The sequence below is a fragment of the Haliotis cracherodii genome, unplaced genomic scaffold, assembly GCF_022045235.1.
Source record: "Haliotis cracherodii isolate W230 unplaced genomic scaffold, xgHalCrac1.p SCAF_4, whole genome shotgun sequence".
Lineage (NCBI taxonomy): Eukaryota > Metazoa > Mollusca > Gastropoda > Lepetellida > Haliotidae > Haliotis > Haliotis cracherodii.
Genome location: NW_027266297.1, coordinates 34578494 through 34601152, shown reverse-complemented (window position 1 = coordinate 34601152; position 22659 = coordinate 34578494). Strand labels below are relative to the sequence as shown.

At 39.4% G+C, this 22659-nt stretch overlaps 1 protein-coding gene across 8 annotated transcripts in view; it reads right to left on the bottom strand.

Moving 5' to 3' along the window:
• Nucleotides 1-22659, bottom strand: part of LOC139480537 (receptor-type tyrosine-protein phosphatase delta-like) — a 396576-nt gene that overhangs the window by 312911 nt on the left and 61006 nt on the right. The window contains exon 1 of one of the 8 annotated variants that reach the window (XM_071263628.1): nt 7066-7165. The exons of the other annotated variants lie outside the window; for them this stretch is intronic. The gene's annotated coding sequence lies outside the window, so the exon portion shown is untranslated. Of the gene's footprint in view, nt 1-7065; nt 7166-22659 lie in introns of those variants that run through there. 8 annotated transcript variants of the gene reach the window in all.

The following is a 22659-nucleotide window of genomic DNA, read 5'->3' as shown; positions in this document are numbered from 1 at the left end:
CCAATCATGTCACTATATTCTTCTATGATGAACACAATTCATGAACTGCACAGAACCAGATCGCTTTCAGACATGAAACCAAGAAGTGCTCAACTGACATTTCAATCCAGCAAGCACACACCTCCATCATGACATACTGGGGAGCCAACAGTGCAGCAGCATCAGGAATGTTATGCACACTATCCCTGGCTTCCAGCAACCTTGCACAATGGCCGAGCAGCAGTCCTGCACTTACGAATCCCGTGCTGATCCCGAGGTGATGAAATACGAGGGTAAATGGTAAAGCTACACAGCTATTACTGTGAACCTTTCACTGCAGGCATCCTTTCATTGATGCTCTACCTGGAATGTTCAAAAGCCCACCTACATCAGTCTCAGAGATACCCGGCCTTCATCAATCTCAGAGATACCCGACCTTCATCAATCTCAGAGATACCCGACCTTCATCAATCTCAGAGATACCCGACCTTCATCAATCTCAGAGATACCCGACCCCCATCAGCCAAATTGGACACCTTAACTCCATCAGTCAAACCAGACACCCTACCGTTCTCACAGAACACCGAACTACATCATTCTCGCAGAAAACCTTCCTGAATCAATTTCACTGAACACCTACTTAAATCAGTTTCCCTGAATACCTTACTAAATTAAGTCTATTGACAGGCAAACTGATTATAATTAGAAAGAACTCCCAATAACTTATTACTAACAGTTACTTAAATTGCTATTGGACACACCTACACAATAAACAACAACAACCACTGGGCCATCTTTTCCTCCTGAATCTGTCTGTTGGTCTTATTATGTCGACCCGTGAAGATCCGGGGTAGAATAGGTCTTCAGCAACCCATGCTTGCCGTAAAAGGCGACTACTCTTGTCGTAACGGTATCGGGTGGTCAGACTCGCTGACTTGGTTGATGTATGTCATCAATCCCAATTGCGTGGATCGATGCTCATGATATCAATCACTGGATTGTCTGGTCGAGACTCAATTTTTTTACAGACCGCCATCTAGAATATAACTGGAATATTGCTCAGTGCAGCGTAAAACAACAAACCAAACCAAACATCTAATTATGTCAACTTCAAAGCACTGTCACTCCTCAGTGTTATAATATTGAACAGCCAACAATGCACCTCAGAAAGCAATAAATTAGCCAGCATCATAAAAAAACAAATACGCCATTCAATAATCTGTGAAACTTTATTCATTTGAATTCATTACCAGGATTGTACTTTAAGCTGATTCCTCCATGAAGAACATCATTTGAAGGTATCAATAATACTGTGCTGATAGAACTAGTTTATTAAATGTACTACTAGTGCCAGCATGTCTTCAACCACTTGCATTAATTTATAGCCCTAATCAAGTCAAGTGGAAGGGTGGTTCATCGGCAAGCCTCTTCCCCTCAGCAGGTCAAGTGTGACCCATAGACCTGGAACATGCACGTATGGTTTACATTACACAGACAGAGCTCCTCTCACACCCTTTGATGTCATAAATACTACACTAACGAAGGACTCAGTAATTACTGCCCACATCAAAGAGGACATGAAGACTGCAAATGCTGATTCCTGAGCAAAGTGGAGGGCTGTTTGGTTCCAAATGTGCAGTACAAGATACCATCCAATTAGATGTAATATCAAAGACATACACATGTATTAGTCAGAGTCTCGTAACGTGAGAGATTCATGCTTCATGCTTCATTGGTGGTCTCAACGTCTGATGTATCATATCTGTTGCAGCAGTGAGTGAGTGAGTGAGACGTGATTGTGTGGTTATATGAGTGCATGGGTAGTTAAGTGGGCGAGTGAGTGTGTTGGCAAATGGGTGAGTGAGTGAGTGAGTGAGTGAGTGAGTGAGTGAGTGAGTGAGTGAGTGGCCTGAAACTAATCGGGCCATAGGGAGACCAATGGTTGACTCCATAAGCAATGATCCATGCCATTAGGGTAAAATGATACACAATCAGCGACATCACAAGTAGCTTCTTACAACTTGCGTGGGGCACATCTACACAGGGACACATCACTCAGGATCCATATCTGATCAAGAGATGAAGGCATAACAAGCATGAGGCACCCATGGTCTCAGATCAGTTAGTTTTCTAGGTCACAGACGGATTGTAATCTAAAAAGGTTTTATTCAAATTTGGTGATGGTATTGAAGAATGTTTCAGGTATAAGTACCAGGAAAAGGTACAACTGCCATTTGCCTCATTGGGCATCACAAGATGACACCTGTCTGGCACTTCTTTCTATCCTGTCATTTTGTACAACCATGTAGAACTGTATACAAACTCTGTCCAGCCTTGTAGAACCCAATAGAACTGTATAATCCTGTACAAACCATCACTACCATGTATAACTCTGTACAACCCTATACAACTGTGTACAATCCTGTACAAACCATCACTACCATGTAAAACTCTGTACAACTCTGTACAACCCTATACAACTGTGTACAATCCTGTACAAACCATCACTACCATGTATAACTCTGTACAACCCTATACAACTGTGTACAATCCTGTACAAACCTACACAACCATGTATAACTCTGTACAACCCTATATAAAGTTTGTACAATGCTGTACAACCCTATTCAACCATATCCACCTTTGTATAATGCTGTACCTATCTATACAACCCCATACAGCTCTGTACAAATCTATTCAACTCTGAACAATCATTACAACTGTTAAATGCTGTTTTCCTCTGTACAAACATATACCATACTGCACTATACAAGCCTGCCGTTCCCCCCACCACCACCCTCGGTATTATCCGAGCCCTGCCCCTATAGTGTAACCAGGAGCAGGCTGTCTGGCTCCATAACAAGCTGACCTGCCTGCATCACGATGATGGATGTGTAAACCCACTTCATTAATATCAATAAATACAACCTTGCAGCCAAATATATAGAATTCCAAACGAACAAATGTTCCCTTGTGTCGCTTCTTGCGTATTGTTATAAGCGATTGCATTCACTTCCCCAAACATACAAATTATTATAAAAACATTACAAGTGCCATAAGGGCCACAGATAGAAGAAAAAGTTTCCATGTCTAACTGACCTGGTGCCAGTCTAAATTTCCCATTTGGTATTCAGGGAGTATTTCAAGGAACTCTGAAATACGTCTGGATGAATGATAAAAATCTATTCCTGTCTTTTGCAACAAAATCTTCACCTCTTGTATATTTGTAGTGATTAACATTTCACACACTTCCTGTGAAGGGAGAGCATGGCACTCCTGCATATACAACCGCTTCAACTCCTTGGAACAATATCATCTAATTAACTAAGCAGTAGTTTGAGACAGAGTGTCGTTATTAGACCATAGTGACAATAACAGCCTGTGACTGAGTCTACAAGCCCGAACCGGTCTCTTGGTAATATTTTCAGTAGATTTCAGTGTTAATATATCGATTATCAGCTGAGCTTACTGGAGCAAACAAAATTTTAATAGTGGCTGAAGTCGCAGGCTGCATTAACAAGAGTGCCAGAACCATGACATTCCATCATCTTGATATAGAGGTGGGACAGGACATGTTTGTTGGTTTGTTTGTTTGTTTGTATGTTTGTTGTTTACCGCCGCACTCAGCAATATTCCAGCTATATGACGGCGGCCTGTAAATAATCAATTCTGGACCAGACAATCCAGTGACTGACAACATGAGCATCGAACCACGCAATTGGGATCGGGGACATGCTTTCCCTTTTCACCCACACCTGATCACATCACTGATTGTCAGTTATTCATACACATCATTTTCACTGCTATTTTACACCTCGTGGAAAGTGTTTCGGTGGATAATCGGGACTGGTTATTCTCTTGCATTTATGAATAATATTTACAAGGAGGTGTTGAGTTAAACGAGTCAATACATAAATTTGTATACCTTGGTACTATATTCTGCATTCAACACACTGAAGACGTTAATATTTGTAAGAACTGATCTCCATAAACTTGAATATTCTCCTCTTCATGATAATACTGAGCCCCAAACGACATAGCCTTTTTGACACCGTGACATTCGTAAGCCCAAGGTAAATTATAGGTCGTACACTGCGAACTCTTTGTGGATCAGCACCATGCATGTCAATAGCTTTCTACTGAGCTGCTAGTTCACTTCAGTATTCTGGACTAACTGAACCTGGATGTACACATAAAACAAATCAGCTGCAACTGTTCTCCTTGTACTTCTCTGCTTAAGAAGATATTTCATAAACAGCAAACACATCTTCCTTATACAATGCACTGACAAATTGGGCTATAAATGCTATATTTCACATTAGCAATATTAAGCTAAAGGGTCGGATGATTAGACTTCAAATATAATACTCGACTTGCATGGTGATAGGGAGATGAAGAGACCTTTCAAGGTCTGAACTTCTCAAAGTAATCCATTAAGTGATCATTGAACAACAGAACCATTTAGATCAAAAGGTGGTTTTACCAGTGGAGTGTTTGTTTGTTGTTTAACGCCACACTCAGCAATATTCTAGCTGTACGACAGCACTGGTGGAGCAAGTGAGTCGGTTTAATGCCTCAATGTTGTGAGTGAGTGAGTGAGTGAGTGAGTGAGTGAGTGAGTGAGTGAGATTTGGGTTTAATGCCACTTTGAACAGTATTTCAGTTATATCATGGCATGTCAGTCTGGTTAAGTGGCAAAGGCCCAAGACATTCACCACTTGGGTGAAACCGAAAAGCATGAATATGGTGCAGACAAACCAAGAATCATCAAGTACATTTATGATTTGTGAAAATCCTAGTTAGAATGCTTGTTGTAAGAGGCGACTATCAGGATTGGGTGGTCAGGCTCACTGACTTAGTTGATGCATGTCATCGTATCCCAATTGCATGGATCGATGCTCATGATGTCAATCACTGGATTGACTGGTCCTGACTCGATTATTTACAGACCGCGGTCATATAGCTGGAATATTGCTGAGTGCAGCACTAAACAAACAAACCCTTACCACCAGACCTACCCTTGTCCGAGAGCCATTGATAGCCAACCTCACCATCCTACCCTTTCCTCCCACTGACACGCAGTGATAAACCTGAAATACTGTCAAAACAGCTATAAACCCAACTCACTAACTCACTCATCCTGTCCGGGAGCCATTGATAACATCTTCTTGCGTATTATAAACAAGATATATTTAGAAAACGAACATTTACCTACACGCCAAACTTGTCTTCCCTACTAGACAGTGATTGTATTCCGTAATGTGTTGGCACTGATGAGGAAGCCTGCGTTTACCGAGTCATTACCTGACACTACTTGCTGTTGTCTGTCTGCTGCCACCATTACCTCTCCGTGGCGTAACCAGCCCTCTGACATGGGGCATGTTCAGCGAGTACCACAGATTAGGTGAGATCTACATCTAACAGCAATTTACAACATTCAAACGAAAGTCATCAATGTATGTCAGGAGATATTCATAAAAAATACACTCACATACTTCCGTCATAACCCACTAGAAAACACATCCTACCAACAGAATAGATCTGCTTCTGTTTTTGTAGTTGTATTTCCACACCAGAAGCTTTGCCAAGGCTGAAAATTCTTTCATCACATTCATCAGTAACAAGTGGTAACAGTTGTGTCACTATCACAAAAATTAAAAATTAGAAATTAAGTATTTTCTCTTGTATACAAAAATGATTTCCTACACTTGCCATCTATCTTATGGTGAGTGAGTGAGTTGGGTTTGATGCTGTTTTGAACAGTATTCGAGTTATACAGCATACAGTATTCGAGCGTGCCAGCTTAATGTGGGAGGAAAGCCTGAAGTGATGCAGGTCTCAGACGTTTACCACTTTTGTAAAACCGATGAGCATGGGTATGGTGCTGACAAACCTAGAAACATCATTGGAATGAACCGGGATTCAAACCCAGGATCATTCGTTGCTGGTATGCCCAAGGGGCAGAACCTCCGCACAGAACTGCTGTGCCTCAGGCGAATAGGCCACCTGTGCCCCCTCTATCTTAAGGTAAAAGAGGTAGTCAACAAGGAAATGTCAGAAATCCATCCTGGTTTTTACCACAGACCTATATAACATTATTTTATACAAGTCCGTGATTTTACTCATCTGGGACAAGCTACACAATTTCAAACCCTTCATCAAATTTGTTTTTTGCATAATGATTCGTCCTAAATTAAGCAAAACTAAACAATGAACTCTTGATTCAAGAGTAATCTACCGCTAAACTCTCCTAATCTAACTTTTCACAGAAATCACAAATTACCCACGGAGACCACCTATCATTAACTGAGACTATTTTCCAAACTGAGTTACAATCTAATCACACCTGCAGATATGGAAGTAATATTGGCCATTCCGTGTAATCCTAACAGCCCCTTCCTCCCTGACAACGCCAATAACCTGTCTACACCAATAGGTGGGATATTCAGGCAGTATGGTTTATGGATCTCATAACAGAGTCTTCCATTATCAGTACAAGGCCCTGCAGCCATCTCCCTTCATCTCATGACAAGGCAGGGTCTGTATTCAGACATACATCACCGAAACAAAAGGGTTAACTAGAGGATATTGGCTTCAATGGCCACACTCCCGCCTTTTCCTTGCTGATCCATCTATTCCATCAATTCACCTTTGAAATCTACATTGTCATGACAACAAGGGGGGTTAAGCATTGATGAATTAACATGGGTGTGTATTCTGCATATCTTCTATGACTCAAGCATTCATTGGGATATTGACGCTAAATTCAATACCCTGTTGCCATAATTAAACTCCACAACCATAGTGATCTTTATGACCAATGAAATCAGCTGGAAAGCCAACAATCCCACGTGTATCTGAGCCCACAAATCAGCCATCCATCTGTTATGATTAATAACACAATTAAGGAGAAATCACATTAATAACGCGTTTTGACCTAACAGCATTTGTTTACATCTCAGCATGAAATTCACATGCTCCATGGCTCCCTCGGTCGGCCCACAGCCAATATCTTACAGTCAAGCTGACACAAGTCCCATATCCCTCAGTCAGACCTACACACAACCAAAACAAGACAATTCTCACCTCTTAGGAAATATCAAATCCGATTTGCAATGTGTATGTATCCAATGTAAAAGAGAAATTCCCTTGCGAGGTCCTTAACTGTTGAGCGAACAGCTGCAGAATGCTACCAAAGAAAAAGACAGTATTCCTGCATTTGAAGCTGTCGCTACCAATCAGTGGCTGCGCTGGCCTGGTGCTGGTCTCACGCCTGGCCCATTAATCCAGCACACGTGGATGAGGGGCAGGCACACTGGGGAGTCTACACACCACACCAATGCTGCTGTACAACTGGGAGACTCCTGAAGCAACCTGTGCATCTTTATTAGCACTAAGCAATTACTATTATCATTGGAAGGTTTTATTGGCTCTTTACTCTTCTACAAGACAAAGATGTGTACCTGCCTTGCCAAAATCATTCTCATATTATTCAGAGATTTGTCTGCAGAGAGTGTCCCGGTTTAGAAGTTTTGAAACTTTTTCGGTTGTAGTGGCCCGTTGAACATAATATACTACTCTCAAGAAGCAATGTTAACTCAATGGTTTTAGACTAGAGGTGTTTTTGAGTGAGGGAATGAGCCAGTTTTTGAGTGAGTTTTTGAGTTTATGAGTTTATGAGTTTATGAGTGAGTGAGTGAGTGAGTGAGTGAATAGGTGGGTGGGTGTGTGGGTGGGTGTGTGGGTGGGTGGGTGGAATGTACACTGCTCTTATCAATATCACGGGATAGTGGTATTGGGGGAAAGGACAGAAATGGGCTTCAAACTTTGTACCCATGCAGGGAATAAAACCTGTGTCTCTGAGCCAAGGCTATAACCACTCAACCACCTACTAGTACTGTCCCCAGGTGTGAAGACTGCAGCTGCATGGATGTATGTGTACTTAGTGACAAATAAACAAGATAGAAGATGAAAAACACTTCCTTTTGTTATGTCCAAATTATCGTTATGAAAGACAGTTACTTCAAACACAGGATTTATTAGACTGCCAAAATGATAACATAATCTGTGCAAGTATCCTGAACCCCTGCCCTGAAAAAGCAAAATATGTTTCACAATTATCTCTCACATGTTTATTAAAAGATCCAATCTTAAGACATCGTTTAGATATCATGTTAAATCTTTGCTACTATTGTGACTTATCTATACAGTATCTACACTAAGTGTACATTGCCAGCCACCTCATGATGTATATAAATGTTTATATACTGTGACTGAACATAATATGTAATATCTCTATGTATAATGTACATTATATATATCTACCTCTCATGTCTATATTCTATTTATTCCCATATGTAGATGGTTTGTTCTCTTCCCTACGAGGGTGTTCTGTGCAATAAAAATTCTTGATTCTTGATGTGTCATGATACTGTTCACTCTGTTCACATTTAGGCAAGCAATGAATACCCCTTGATCTTAATCAACCGATGACATTTTATGTACAATATCATCAAATATGTTTTTTGTCTACAGGAATGTGTATATATATATTTTACATATCTGGTTATATGTATCTATGAATAATAATTTTTTGTCATTTTTTCATTATTTTTATAAAAAAAATTGCATCTGTCCCATAATGGAATGTTTCTGCGATAAATCTTATATTATCTTTGGGACATGTTGATGATTTAGGCTATTTTTGCTTCTGACAAAAGGATATACCGTATTCGACGTAATAAGCGCCCAGGGCGCTCTCATAATTAGAAATAGGGGGCTCTCATTAAAATATTATTTTGTCGAAAAAAATCAGAGTTGAAAGATGAATTTCGTGGTTTATGCTGACAGTCTGAAATGTTTATATACGAGAGATATATTTTTCCAGAATTTAATTGCCCATAATTAAGGGTGCATATAACACACGAGTGCGTAGCACACGAGAATAATTAAGTATTGTGTACATTGATCAATCAGAAAGGGTGCAAATTGGGATTGTTCACGAGCCAATATATTAGCAAATATCGCCGTGGGCTCTTATTAGAGCGGGGCGCTTATTACGTCGAATACGGTATATTCTTTATAGAATCACACTGTTTGACTGTTTGTCTATATTACCTCTGTTTCATAATGGAATGTTTTTGCAATAAATATATTATCTTATCTTATCACACTGTCTATATCTCTTATGGTGTTTCAATGTGTGTGCCACCCAATCCTAGATCTTGAGTAAAGATGGGACTATTCAGATAGCGCAATTACTGACAGAGCTCGTACATATTCCTGCAATGTGGCTGGTACCTACATCATCGTCTTAACGCGACTTCTTCAAAACAAGACATCACATATAAACCAGAAACTTCATCTTTCTGATAATTCAAGTGAAACCCAACTATTTACGCAACATACCAATACCTTAAATTTATATTTTCAACAGATCCAAATAGACCCTTAACTGAAAACCATGCCTACAAAACATACACTAGACTTGCACAAGCCTCTCAGGCAATAATTATTTGCTTAAATCATAATTTTTCAAGATTATATAAATAAAAAGAACAAGTTGTCCTTAATAAAGACTTGCATCAGGCTAATCAAGACTTGCCTGTTATGAGGATAGAATTACCATACAGCCATGGACTTCAGAACAGCCTTAGAGCAAGGCTGTACATACTAAAGTAGTGCCCTTTATCCTTCCATTGTCCTCCTTCCAAATCAAGCACAGCCTGAAGGCACTCCTTGACCAAATGTAGCTTGAAGCAAGTCTACAACAAAGTGCCTGGCTGCTCTGACCGAAGGAGCCTGGACTTGCACAAGTCTTGTAGGCAATGATAATGTGTCTTAATCTAAATTCATTTTACAAATAAAAGACTGACAGACTGTGCTGTCTGCTTATGCAGATTTGCCTTTAAATAAGGATGGAATTACTATACATCCGTGGACTCATAATTCAGTTTTGACTTGGAGCAAGGCTAGAAGAACCCGACCCATGACCGTCCATCAGGCCATGGCTGCTGACTGTGAGGAATGACCTCGGGTCAATGAGCCTTTGTTGAGGAGGAGGAGCTCTCCAGTTCGTCCAACTTAAACAGATTTTCCTACATGAGGCCATCCAGAAGATGCCCCCATTACTGACTGATTGGATTATTGTTACTTCTTCAAGGTGCAGACCCCGTGCTGCAGAGTTAACGTGAAAATAAAACATAATCAATTTATGCCGAGGATGCATAACAGATGTGCAATTTAGCTGGTGGGGTGCTAGCCACCTTACCAACACATCCTGTCATTGCATGTTATTACTAATGTATGCGATGCTCAACCACAGCATATGGTTACCTATACCACTGTTGTAAATATAACAACTCTAGCTGACAATCGGGTGTGGGATTACATTATTGTTTACACAATTTATAGAATATTGTCACTGTTTTTACATGGAATGTTTGCACAAGAAAATTTCTTGTACCTTGTACCTTATAATGATCTGTACATGATTTTGTTTGTCGTTTAACGCCGCACTCAGTAATATTCCAGCTTTGTGTCGGCGGTCTGTAAATCATTGCGTCTGGACCAGACAATCCAGTGATTAACATCATGAGCATCGATCCATGCAATTCGGATACAATGACATGCACCAACCAAGTCACCAGGCCTGACCACCCCATTCTGATAGTCGCCTCTTATGATAAGTGTAAAAAAATACTTACATATAACATGTTGTTTGTATTTTGTTGGCACAGCCATATGTGAGATTACCCCTGAAAAGCTCTCCTATTATCTACAGCAACAGAAACTTAACATTTTTTTCCCACTAGTTCTTATAATGATAACATATAGCAAAATGGCAAATTTCTACTGGTCCTTAAGATACCTTAACCATTTATAATAGGCAGTTTGGTAAGGACTAAAGGACTAGTGCCAATATCTATTGTTGGTCTAGTGCACAGCTTTTGAAATACAAAACAATGCCCATTCTACATAGATCACCATGGCAACACTACATCAGTTCCCTATTTTTATCATCACTAACATGATGTATAATGTCTTGTTTTATATTATTATAATATCTTAACTGTTTCAACTTATTCCAAAGCGGTTGAATATGTACAACAAAACTATCTATCTTGCAATAAATATAAATCTTAAAATAATCAGTACTGGGCAAGACAACCATTGGATGGTGAAATGACCAATGAATCGCATCTTAATTTTTTGCAGTACAATGACACACAATCAGTCATATGACTGACACTGAAGCCATCAAACTCTCATTTGAATCTCCTGTTTTGGGATACTGGGACCTATTCTGTCAAGATTCACCAAGACGACACTTTATCTTTGTCTAACATGATCAAGAAAACATCAACATAAAACCACTACCTTAGACTATAACCTTTACAATCCCTTAATCAAGGGACCCGTGAAGATCCGGGGTAGAATGGGTCTTCCGCCACATAGCTGGAATATTGCTGAATGCGGCGTAAAACAAACAAACAAAACTTCATCAAGGACTTGTCATGTCATCAGAGCCTAAGGAAAGAACTTCAAAGACTTCTTTAAATTCCACAACATGGAAAAACATGGATTAGAAATATCAATACAAGCTGTTTTCGTAAAATATATTTACCAAATTGTGCAAGTAAATAATCTAATTCTGTAATACATATGCCAACACCAGCCGCAGAGCTATCAAACTGACAAGTTTTATACATGAGTTATCTCCTTCTATCTCTGAATGGCTGACATCTACAGTGGCTGTTCAGGGTTTTATCTCCCCATTACATAATACACCACCTGACCCATGCCGCACAAACACACCTCAATCCTCTGACATATGTCCACAGGCTCTAGCTCCATGCATCGGTTTTCCTTATCAAATTTATATTTCTTTTTTTTTTTAATGTTTCCCATGTTGTATGTCTTATCAGGAACCACATTACTGCCTTGAACAGCTCATTTCATTTCTAAATACATCATTGCGACGAAGGCGGATGTTTTGACTTTCTTTACATCTGACATAACAATAGCAATCACAGGACCCTGGTTATCAGTGCAATAAACCAACAAGCCATGAAAATCCTCATACATGTATAGTTCTGAGCAGTTCATAACAAAAACAGCACGAAGACACCTGCCCTTGCTGAAGATCATAGAACAGACGTTAGATCCAGCAGAAAAACTACAAAGGAAGGAACAGTGGGCCGTAGCTCCCTAAGGGTAACTCAAGCTCGGTCTTACAGTCCCTGTAGCAAGATGGGAAAACTAACGCCAGGTATTTCCGTCTGCCGGGCCAATAGAGGGCGCCACCGGTCCGTGGGGTTGCCAGATGCACAACAGGAGACTATCGAATCCGAGGGCATGTGTAAAAGGCGTGTAGTCTGCATTGGTTGGGTGTCTCGGACATATTTACGTCTTGTCTCCGATATGTTTTTATTTGTGTGTGATACAGATCCATGTTATTTACTGAGTTCAGAAGTAGTCTCAGATGCGTTTCAACACTTGTTGTGTGATCAAGTTTCTAGTAAAAATGTTCTGTGGATCGTTTTACTGTGTGAGAAAACACACCACATCTACAACAGCTGACTTCAAGCTTCTTCAACTTCAGAGAACATTTGATCCTCCTTTTTTTTTAAATGTTCATTTCTTACACTCAAAGTTTTCCTTGAGGCCATGGAAACTAAGTCAAAGCTACATTTTGTGTTCACACTAAACATGAACCCACGAAGGCTTGACACACACTGCATACCACAATAATGTGACATTCGTTTCGAAACATACTGCAATAATTTCACTAATGTGCCACCACCCCCAGTTTCCGTGGAAAAAAGAGTTTTCCCTACAATAGTATATATTTATCCCACCACTTCCTATATCAAACACATACACATCTGAGTACCTGCGCCATCTAGACCACATTCAGGATGTATCCACACTTGCCCACCATCATCCATCCTTCCTGTTGCTGCTGCCCCACATTACACACAATAGCCACATTTTAACAGGAAAACATCCGGATATGCTTCTGATCAGAAAAGGGCGGTCGGGTAGCCTAGTGGTTAAAGCGTTCGCTCTTCACGCCGAACACCCGGGTTCGATTCCCGACATGGGTACAGTGTGTGAAGCCCATTTCTGGTGTCCCCCGCTATGATATTGCTGGAATATTGCTAAAAGCGGGATAAAACCATACTCACTCACTCACTCACTCACTCACTCACTCTGATCAGAAAAGCAAGATGAATTCTCTGACAAAAACCCATTTTTCAAAGATAGTCCGCTTTCAAAATCATCCCGCATTTCATTTTAAGTCATGTGAAATAAGATCCCATTTCTTTGGTCTGTATGAATGCAAGATTTTGAATAATAAATGCCAGAAAATGTCTTCAAAATAATCTCTTTGTTTATTCAAAGAATATCATGTTCATATTTATTTTTCCAACAGTGAAAAATGATCATCCCTTCTAGGCAGTTGATGACATTCCAACTGGCTTCTTTTTCCGTGCAATATTTCATCTGTTCCATATTATTATCTAAACTGGAAGTCCAGAAAACCTGCTTGTCTACCAACAGTTGATAAATAACCTAGATATAACCACAGCTGGTGCCCAGCATATGTATCCTGCATGAAATTGGATTCACTGAATATTACTAATGAGGTGGAGAAATTTTTGAATATGCAAATTAAGAACATATTGATAAAAAATGATAATTTTTTTAATGAATTGAGAAGAGATATCAATATGAATGACTACTATTTCAACAAAGTTAACAGTGAGTGAGTGAGTGAGTGAGTGAGATGGACATGGACCCAGTGTCATTGGTAAAAATTGGGAAGGACCAGTGACATTTCCTTGACTACTACCACCTTCACCATTAGGATAATGCAATTCCAAAGCAGATCATTTTTGTGGATAAGCAATGCAAACAACTTGTTACCCTGGATAATGCTGAGACCATGAAGTAACAACTTAAACAATATATTAATTGATATAAAGAGTATAAGCATTTTGCTGTACAGGAAAAAAGTCTGATCACTGATGTTGGTACAATGTTACACAACTAGGGAATAACACTGTAGCTGCATTCCCAGATACAATCCACAGTGGTACCTTCCTGCACTAGATGGACAACAGTGCCTTCCAAAATACTACCCACAGTGCTACCTTCCCCAACTGGATGGACAAAAGTGTCTCGGCAGATCCTACCCATTGTGCAATCCTCACGCTACTGAATGGACAATAGCATCATCCTAGATACTACCCACAGTGCTACTTTCCTCAACTGGATGGACAATAGTGTCTTCCTAGATACTACCCACAGTGCTACCTTCCTGAACTGGATGGACAATAGTGTCTTCCTAGATACTACCAAGAGATACCGTCCTCAACTGGATGGACAATAGTGTCTTCCTAGATACTACCCACAGTGCTACCTTCCTGAACTGGATGGACAACAGTGTCTTCCTAGATACTACCAAGAGATACCGTCCTCAACTGGATGGACAATAGTGTCTTCCTAGATACTACCAAGAGATACCGTCCTCTACTAAATGGACAATAGTGTTGTTAATTTGCAACTGATTTCTTGTCACTATTTCTCAGTCACATTATTTTTTCTTTGCACATGGGACAATACACCATAAAACAATAAATAAAAGTGGTCCAGCCTACAGCTGATCAACAACCTGCTTCAGACAATATTCACCTTCTGACTCCAAACCCTACACTTGGGCCCAATTGTGCCATGCCTCAGAGGGCCGGCTCCTGTCGTATCTACAAATGTTCCTGGTTCCAGATAATCCAACCGGGATGAAGCTGAGATAGGTACAATTACACTAGCCACCTTCTCTCGGCCAATCTGGGGCCAATTGTTTGGCCAGATGCTTTCATCAGAGCTACAAGTCTGCTCACAGATAAAATTTGCTGAAACCTTCCTACCTATTAGGCTATTACAGAATCGGGCTTGCTCGCCAGCCCAGTCAAGATGATAATTTCACTGTCTGATTTTGTAATTAGTACTTAATGTGGCCTAGAGAACCTAATGATTTGAGGAAGCCCACTTGACAAAATTGTCTTCAAAGCTTGTTCAGGATCAGCAGAAGGTTAACTTTCCATGAGGTAATTTTGGGGTATGTTTCAAAAAAGTTTCAGAACATAAAAGTAACACGTTGCAGCTGATGCAAGTCAGGCCTCATAAAGAAGATAAGAAAGGAGTTTGTTTAACCATTGGCAAACATTTGTTTATCACATTCCCTGGGGTAGGATACTGGATAATGTTCTTTATGATACCACAAACTTAACAATTCTTTATCAAACAATTAATGCATGCTGGTATGTTGTTGTTTTTACGACACTGCAACATGGTGAATATATTGAGAAATGATAATGAGAATTTCAGACTGTGAAAGGTCAAAGACTGAACCTGCAGATCTTTATGGATTGTTGAGTTTCAGAAGATATATATATCCAAGAAATCTATAATAAGCTTCTGCTGGATAAGTGTCAATAGTCAGTATAAAAAGCAAACACAAGTTTAAAAAAATAAATGTATTATTAAAAGAAGAAAAAAATTGGTACCTTTTTAAAACAGGTAGGATTGTAAAGAATGTTAAGAATCTTACAAAAATGGAATCTGAAAACAGCAAACATCAATACCTTACAAGCAACCTGAGTAACAAAGAGGTGTATATCACCAAGAATGCCCCAAGCTGAAGTCAGGATTTATTTTACTGATAACATGCATTTAAGCAATGTGGTTGCACATGTGTGAGTAAATGGGGTTTCAGCAGTGTATGAGCAATACAGTTTTGTTCTACCTGTAGTATATATGGAATATATGGTGAGTGTGTTAATGGGGTTTTAGCAGTAACCTGTAGTATATTTCGACCTGTAGTATATATGCAATAAAGTATCAGTGAGAGAGTGAGTGAGTTTTAGAAGTACTTCAGCAATATCAAACTACAACCTCTCTGCTTAAAAACAACTATTCTTCTCAAGATGCAACAAAGATGCAGCACTGCTTCTTCTAAGACAAGTGATGGGAACCAACCAATTGTTGGGAGATATTGTGCCATAACTCTGACATACTTGTGACAAAGCAGGCGAATTGTGGGAGTAAATTGGTGTAAGCTCTCCATGTGTCCCAGTGTGGGTTGCCCAGTGTAATGGCTGATCTGATGGAATCTCAGTGGGGCACCACAAGGAGACATACACTGATCACCTCAGACAGGTAGGCCAACTCGGTGATAAACCCAGCTCTTTGTGGAGAAGTCTGTGGGGAATGCAGCCAGATTCCTGACACAAGCACTTCTTATTTACACACAGCATTGTTCTTAGGACAAGACATACAGACATCTTCCCTGGCTCCTAGACAGATAGACAGAGCCTATTACACTGTTTTAGTTGCAGTAGACAAAGGGCTACCTTACATTCCTGTGATAAGTTCCACTTATGCTGTAGTATGAGTGAGTGAGCATTTCAGTCATAAGGTAAGATATTTAGATAAGATATTTATTGTGTAACATTCTATGGGGATATAGTCGCAATATTCTACCAACTTCACATCATGGTGGTGATTGGAGGGTGATGGGAGAGTGGTGGTGGTAGTGGTTGTCATGGTTGTTGGGTGGGGTGGGTAACAAACACACAAAGTGATGCAGGTCAAAGATAAGTTTACCCAGCATTAGAAATTGGCACTAGTCCTATGGTCCTTGCCAAACTACCCAATAGTTAAGGTATCATAAGGACTAGTAGAAATTTGCCCTTTTAACCCTTTCGCCCCGACTGCCCGATTTATCGGGCAGCATAAACCGTGTCCCAGAACCCGGCTGCCCGAAAAATCGGGCGAGAACTGTCCAAGCCCCACACCCGGCTGCCCGATAAATCGGGCGGCGCGAGCGTGTTTACAAAATCGCTCTTTCTACTTCCTTTCTCGTGTGTAATCTCGTTCTAAATATGGAAACGAGATATACACGTGATTGACACGTCATTCTATGGAATTTCCCCGTCTTTTTGGCGCGAAAATCGCGGAAGTCACCTGTTTTCGCGACAGGTATTTTTCTCGCTTGAATCGTAAATCAAGCGTAATGGCGGCCAACTACGATTCGGATAGCGATCAGATGATTAACAACGACTCTATCGGGAATAATAATGTGTTTGAATCGAATAATTTAAGCGAAGGGGAGAGGGAATTTCGCGAATATTTTGGTGAAGATTTTGACGGTTTCGACGAGGTGTCCCCCCCGCCAACTTTCAAGAATGGGAGTGGCAGAGGGACCACAACAGTGGAGACATGAGGGATTTTGAAGAGGCGACCGGACTCAAGAATATATATATTGACACGTACGGTGAGTGAAGAGTCATACTATTGATTTTTTCCAACTGTTTTACAATGATTCTGTGTTTGAACGGATTATCAGTGCGACGAATGAGAATGCAGCCTACACGTGAACGAGCGATCACAACAACAACAAAGGTGAGTGGCATGACGTATTTGTTTCTTTTTTTTTTAAATTATTTTTCTGATCGCAATCCGAATTGTAGTTTGCCGGTTTGTTGTATGTCCTTATATTTCGCTCAATTTGAATAAAATTTATTTCTATAATCATGTTTGTTCTCTTGTTTTTTTACATCTTAATTTAAATTTTAGTAACTGTATAAATTATTTATTTATTAATTGATTTAATAAAGTACTGATTTAATTTATTATGCAGTTGTAAATAGCAGTGTATTGTAAATATGTTATCACAACTTTTATATTTGCAGAACTTGAATTTACGATCTTTCTGTCCTTTTACAATCTTTCCCTCTTCAGATCAATCTGTGATATCTTCCCTGTGATGTCATTCTTATAGTAGCTGTGGTTCAATGTTCATGTAATGTGATAAATTACTTTTTAAAAACTTAAATACTTAATTTTTGTTTCAAATCCTGAAAAAGAACAAAATAAATCAAATATTTGTTTTTACCTGTGTTAACGAGTTTACCTGCGTTAACAAGTTTACCTGTGTTAACGAGTTTACCTAAGAGACTGTAGGTGTATCATAAGTAATATGTGACATCAGTATAGAAAACAAAGTCAGTACCAAGAGTTGTAAACTTGTTCATTTGTTTACAGATGTGCATGAAGAGAATTTACCTGTAACACCTGCGATTACCTGTGCCGTCCAAGATGACAAGACCACTGTGTTATGTTTACCTTGTATCTGTGATTTAGTTTTGTGATTTTTAATACAATTTGAGCCAAAATTCATTGTCTGTTTTCATTTTTTCAGTGTTTTCAAGTTTTATTTCACTTGTAAACACCTGTAATTAGATAATGACAAAGGTTAGAGACAATAACAACAAAGAATATTAAAGTATACTTAATCCTCTTTACAATGGTATATGATCAATGTATATTAAAAGCAAGTTTCTGGTAGAAAAAGTGCATCAAAAATGATGGTGTGATTTTCTAATAATACTGCCAGGGAGGCCAGTGTACAGGCCTTGTCAGTGTCAGGGACTGCAGGGTTTCAAGGGACATAACTCTGGGGCAGCCAGTGATGAAAGAGTTAACAGCTTTTGCTATATGTTAAGGACTAGTGGACAAAACCTGTCAGTTTCTATCGCTGTTTCTCTACTTTGATGAAACTCATGAGCATGGGTATGGTGTTGACAAACCATGGATCATAATCAGGGCAAATCAAGAAGGATTTAAGTGAGTGAGTGAGTGAGTATGATTTTACACCGCTTTTAGCAATATTCCAGCAATATCACGGCGGGGGACACCAGAAATGGGCTTCACACATTGTACTCATGTCGGGAATCGAACCCGGGTCTTCGGCGTGACAAGCAAACGCTTTAACCACTAGGCTACCCGACCGCCCCAAAAAGGATTTAAACCATGATCAGCCGATGGTGGCAGATGGAAGTGGTGCACCTTAGTCCATTGAACCACAGATCCCTCGACTTCAATTTCACCTTAATTTCAAACATGGATTGATGTTACCTGACACCTTGGCAGAAACGGAAAAAGCTGAAATTAGCTCAGTGTCTTCCTTTGCAGTCTGTTTTCCAAGATAGCATTGCATTTCCAAAGTTCAGAGGTAAAAACACACCGTCATATAAAAAACATATCACACTTGGAAGTTAAATAAATTGGACAGCCAGGTTTATAAAGTAAACTGAAGGAAGCGATGTTTTTTTTAAAAAGACGAACAGTAGACATGCATATACACAAGTTAAACCCAGGTGAGGCGATCACCTGGTCAGATTACCTGAGTTTGCATCAACACTGGTTACCGTTATCTACCACTGAAGTGGCTGACAGACACAGCCCATGTTTTCTCCATGGTAAACTTGACTCAAAGTGAAAACAGCCAGGCCCAAGATGAATATCTCTACTACGTAAATACCCACGCTGCTAATTCTGGTGCTGCAGATTTAATACACTGCTTTGAAGACTACAAGGGTATGTTTGGACAAAAGCAATGGAGAGCGATTGGGAACCACTGCTGCACTTATCTCTCCAACGTCAGCTCCAATTTACAACAGAAATTAAACTTGAAAGGAAGCAGGTAGAAAACAGTAAACAAGATCTATTAGACCACTTACTACATGTACTGAAGACGTTGGTCACCCGAAGCCAAAACCATCAGCTTCAAGGCTGCTCACAGACTTTGGAAAAATGGTTTGTCTTCATTAAAAACTTTGATTGGAGCAAGATTTTAAAGTATTCTTTTTTATGTTGACATGTTTTTGTGGAGTATCTTCAAAATTTTGTAGATGTGTATCTTTTGAAGTAGAGATGGCAGTTGAATCTAAGGGCTCATCCCTCAGAGTAACTTCAATCCTTGCCTCATGCAGGAGATGATACAAGCCATGCATGTCAACTGAATGATATGATCTCTTGGAGCCTGAACGGAACATTAACACGCAGTGGCACACATGACAACATGTAGACGAACAGGTGCATGGGTCATCTGATTGTGCTGTCATCACATGAAGAAACCTCTGTCCTCTCTCCATCTGAAGACACGATTGCTTGAACATTATGAGCACCTACTTTAGTGAGTGTAGGCATTGCTATATGTAGGTAGGTAGGTGTGTGTGTGTGTGTGTGTGTGTGTGTGTGTGTGTGTGTGTGTGTGTGTGTGTGTGTGTGTTGCTCTCAGAGTTTGCTCTGTGCAGTGCATGCATGCATCTGCATACACAATGTACAAAACCTTACGATGCTCACAACATGACAAAGCAATGCTGTAAACATTGCTATGCAAACAAGCTTTAGAAATGTCATTAAACATGACAATAACAATGCAATTCAAAAAAGTATAGTACTGCTAAAAATAGCATAAATAATCCATTGCCATACAATAAAACACAGCATAAAACTGCTTAATAATATGGAAGAACATTCTCAGACAAATAACATAATAGTATTGCTGTATATAGTAGGACAATGACAGACAAATACAACACTAACACTGTTGTACAATAACGTACCCTAACACTGCTGTACAATAACAAACCCTAACTGCTGTACAATAACATACCCTAACACTGCTGTCTGTAACATACCCTAACACTGCTGTACAATAACATATACTAACACTGCTGTACAATAACGTACCCTAACACTGCTGTACAATAACATAACCTTACACTGTTGTACAATAACATACCCTAACACTGCTGTACAATAACGTACCCTAACACTGTTGTACAATAACATACCCTATCACTGCTGTACAATAACATAACCTTACACTGTTGTACAATAACATACCCTAACACTGCTGTACGATAACGTACCCTAACACTGCTGTACAATAACATCCACTAACACTGTTGTACAATAAAGTACCCTAACACTGTTGTACAATAACATACCCTAACACTGTTGTCTGTAACATACCCTGACACTGTTGTACAATAACATACCCTAACACTGTTGTCTGTAACATACACTAACACTGTTGTCTGTAACATACACTAACACTGTTGTCTGTAACATACACTAACACTGTTGTCTGTAACATACCCTAACACTGTTGTCTGTAACATACACTAACACTGTTGTCTGTAACATACACTAACACTGTTGTCTGTAACATACACTAACACTGTTGTCTGTAACATACACTAACACTGTTGTCTGTAACATACACTAACACTGTTGTCTGTAACATACCCTAACACTGTTGTCTGTAACATACACTAACACTGTTGTCTGTAACATACACTAACACTGTTGTCTGTAACATACACTAACACTGTTGTCTGTAACATACACTAACACTGTTGTCTGTAACATACCCTAACACTGTTGTCTGTAACATACACTAACACTGTTGTCTGTAACATACCCTAACACTGTTGTCTGTAACATACACTAACACTGTTGTCTGTAACATACCCTAACACTGTTGTCTGTAACATACACTAACACTGTTGTCTGTAACATACACTAACACTGTTGTCTGTAACATACACTAACACTGTTGTCTGTAACATACCCTAACACTGTTGTCTGTAACATACACTAACACTGTTGTCTGTAACATACCCTAACACTGTTGTCTGTAACATACACTAACACTGTTGTCTGTAACATACACTAACACTGTTGTCTGTAACATACACTAACACTGTTGTCTGTAACATACCCTAACACTGTTGTCTGTAACATACACTAACACTGTTGTCTGTAACATACCCTAACACTGTTGTCTGTAACATACACTAACACTGTTGTCTGTAACATACCCAAACGAAGAAGGGCAACACAGAAGTAAAACTGAACCATGCGCTCTGGACAAACACAAACGGTGTGCAAGAATATTTTCCCAAATAATGACAATTTGCTTTTCTGACATCCTCTCCGTTATGTCTGTCAGTGTTTTTCACATTGTAATTATCTCAATGAGACCTCGTAAAGTGTACACACACAACCGGGAGCACAGCATCAAATTGTTCCTTATGTCAGAATAATGAGCTCCCAAGAAAATGTGGAAACGTTTTGTCGTTTACTTCCTGAAATGTTTTCCCTGCTCATCTTATCAAAGAAACACAGTGTTATTTGATCTTCACCCATTTCTGTTTGATGTGCACAGGATCTATTAATGCAACAAGGCGTTTTGTCAACAATAAGACCCAAACATCAAAACACTCCAAGTCTGTGGACAGTTTTTTCCATATCATGCCAGAAAAACTCCTCAGATTTTTTCTAAATCATTTCTGAAATTGACTGCAATGAACATTGAAGGATTTCAATTACACATATTGTAATGCAGGAATGCTCAGCAAGTGAAATGGTGCATTCCACTTAACATGAATTAACCTCTGAGCCATCGTGGTGGAGCCACTCGAATTTCACTCAACAAAAATATAGGCTTTTTAGCACACAAAAAAACCCAGTAGAAGTGACATATGATTTATGGAACAAGAGAAGAAACTTCAAGAAGATGTGATCCTATTTTTTCTTTGAAACCTTTTCTTTTTTTTTTTTGGTTGAAAACCTCATTACTTGGTAATTTGTGCTCCATTGTTAATTAAAGTGGACATAATATATTAAAGAAAAACTCTTGCAGAAAATAAAAGTCAAGCAGTCCATATATTTACATCCTGCTCTTGGGAAAAAAAAGTATCCTCATAAAAACTCTTAACCTTTTCTGCAGTTCATCACTCATTCAACAGTAGGCAAGAA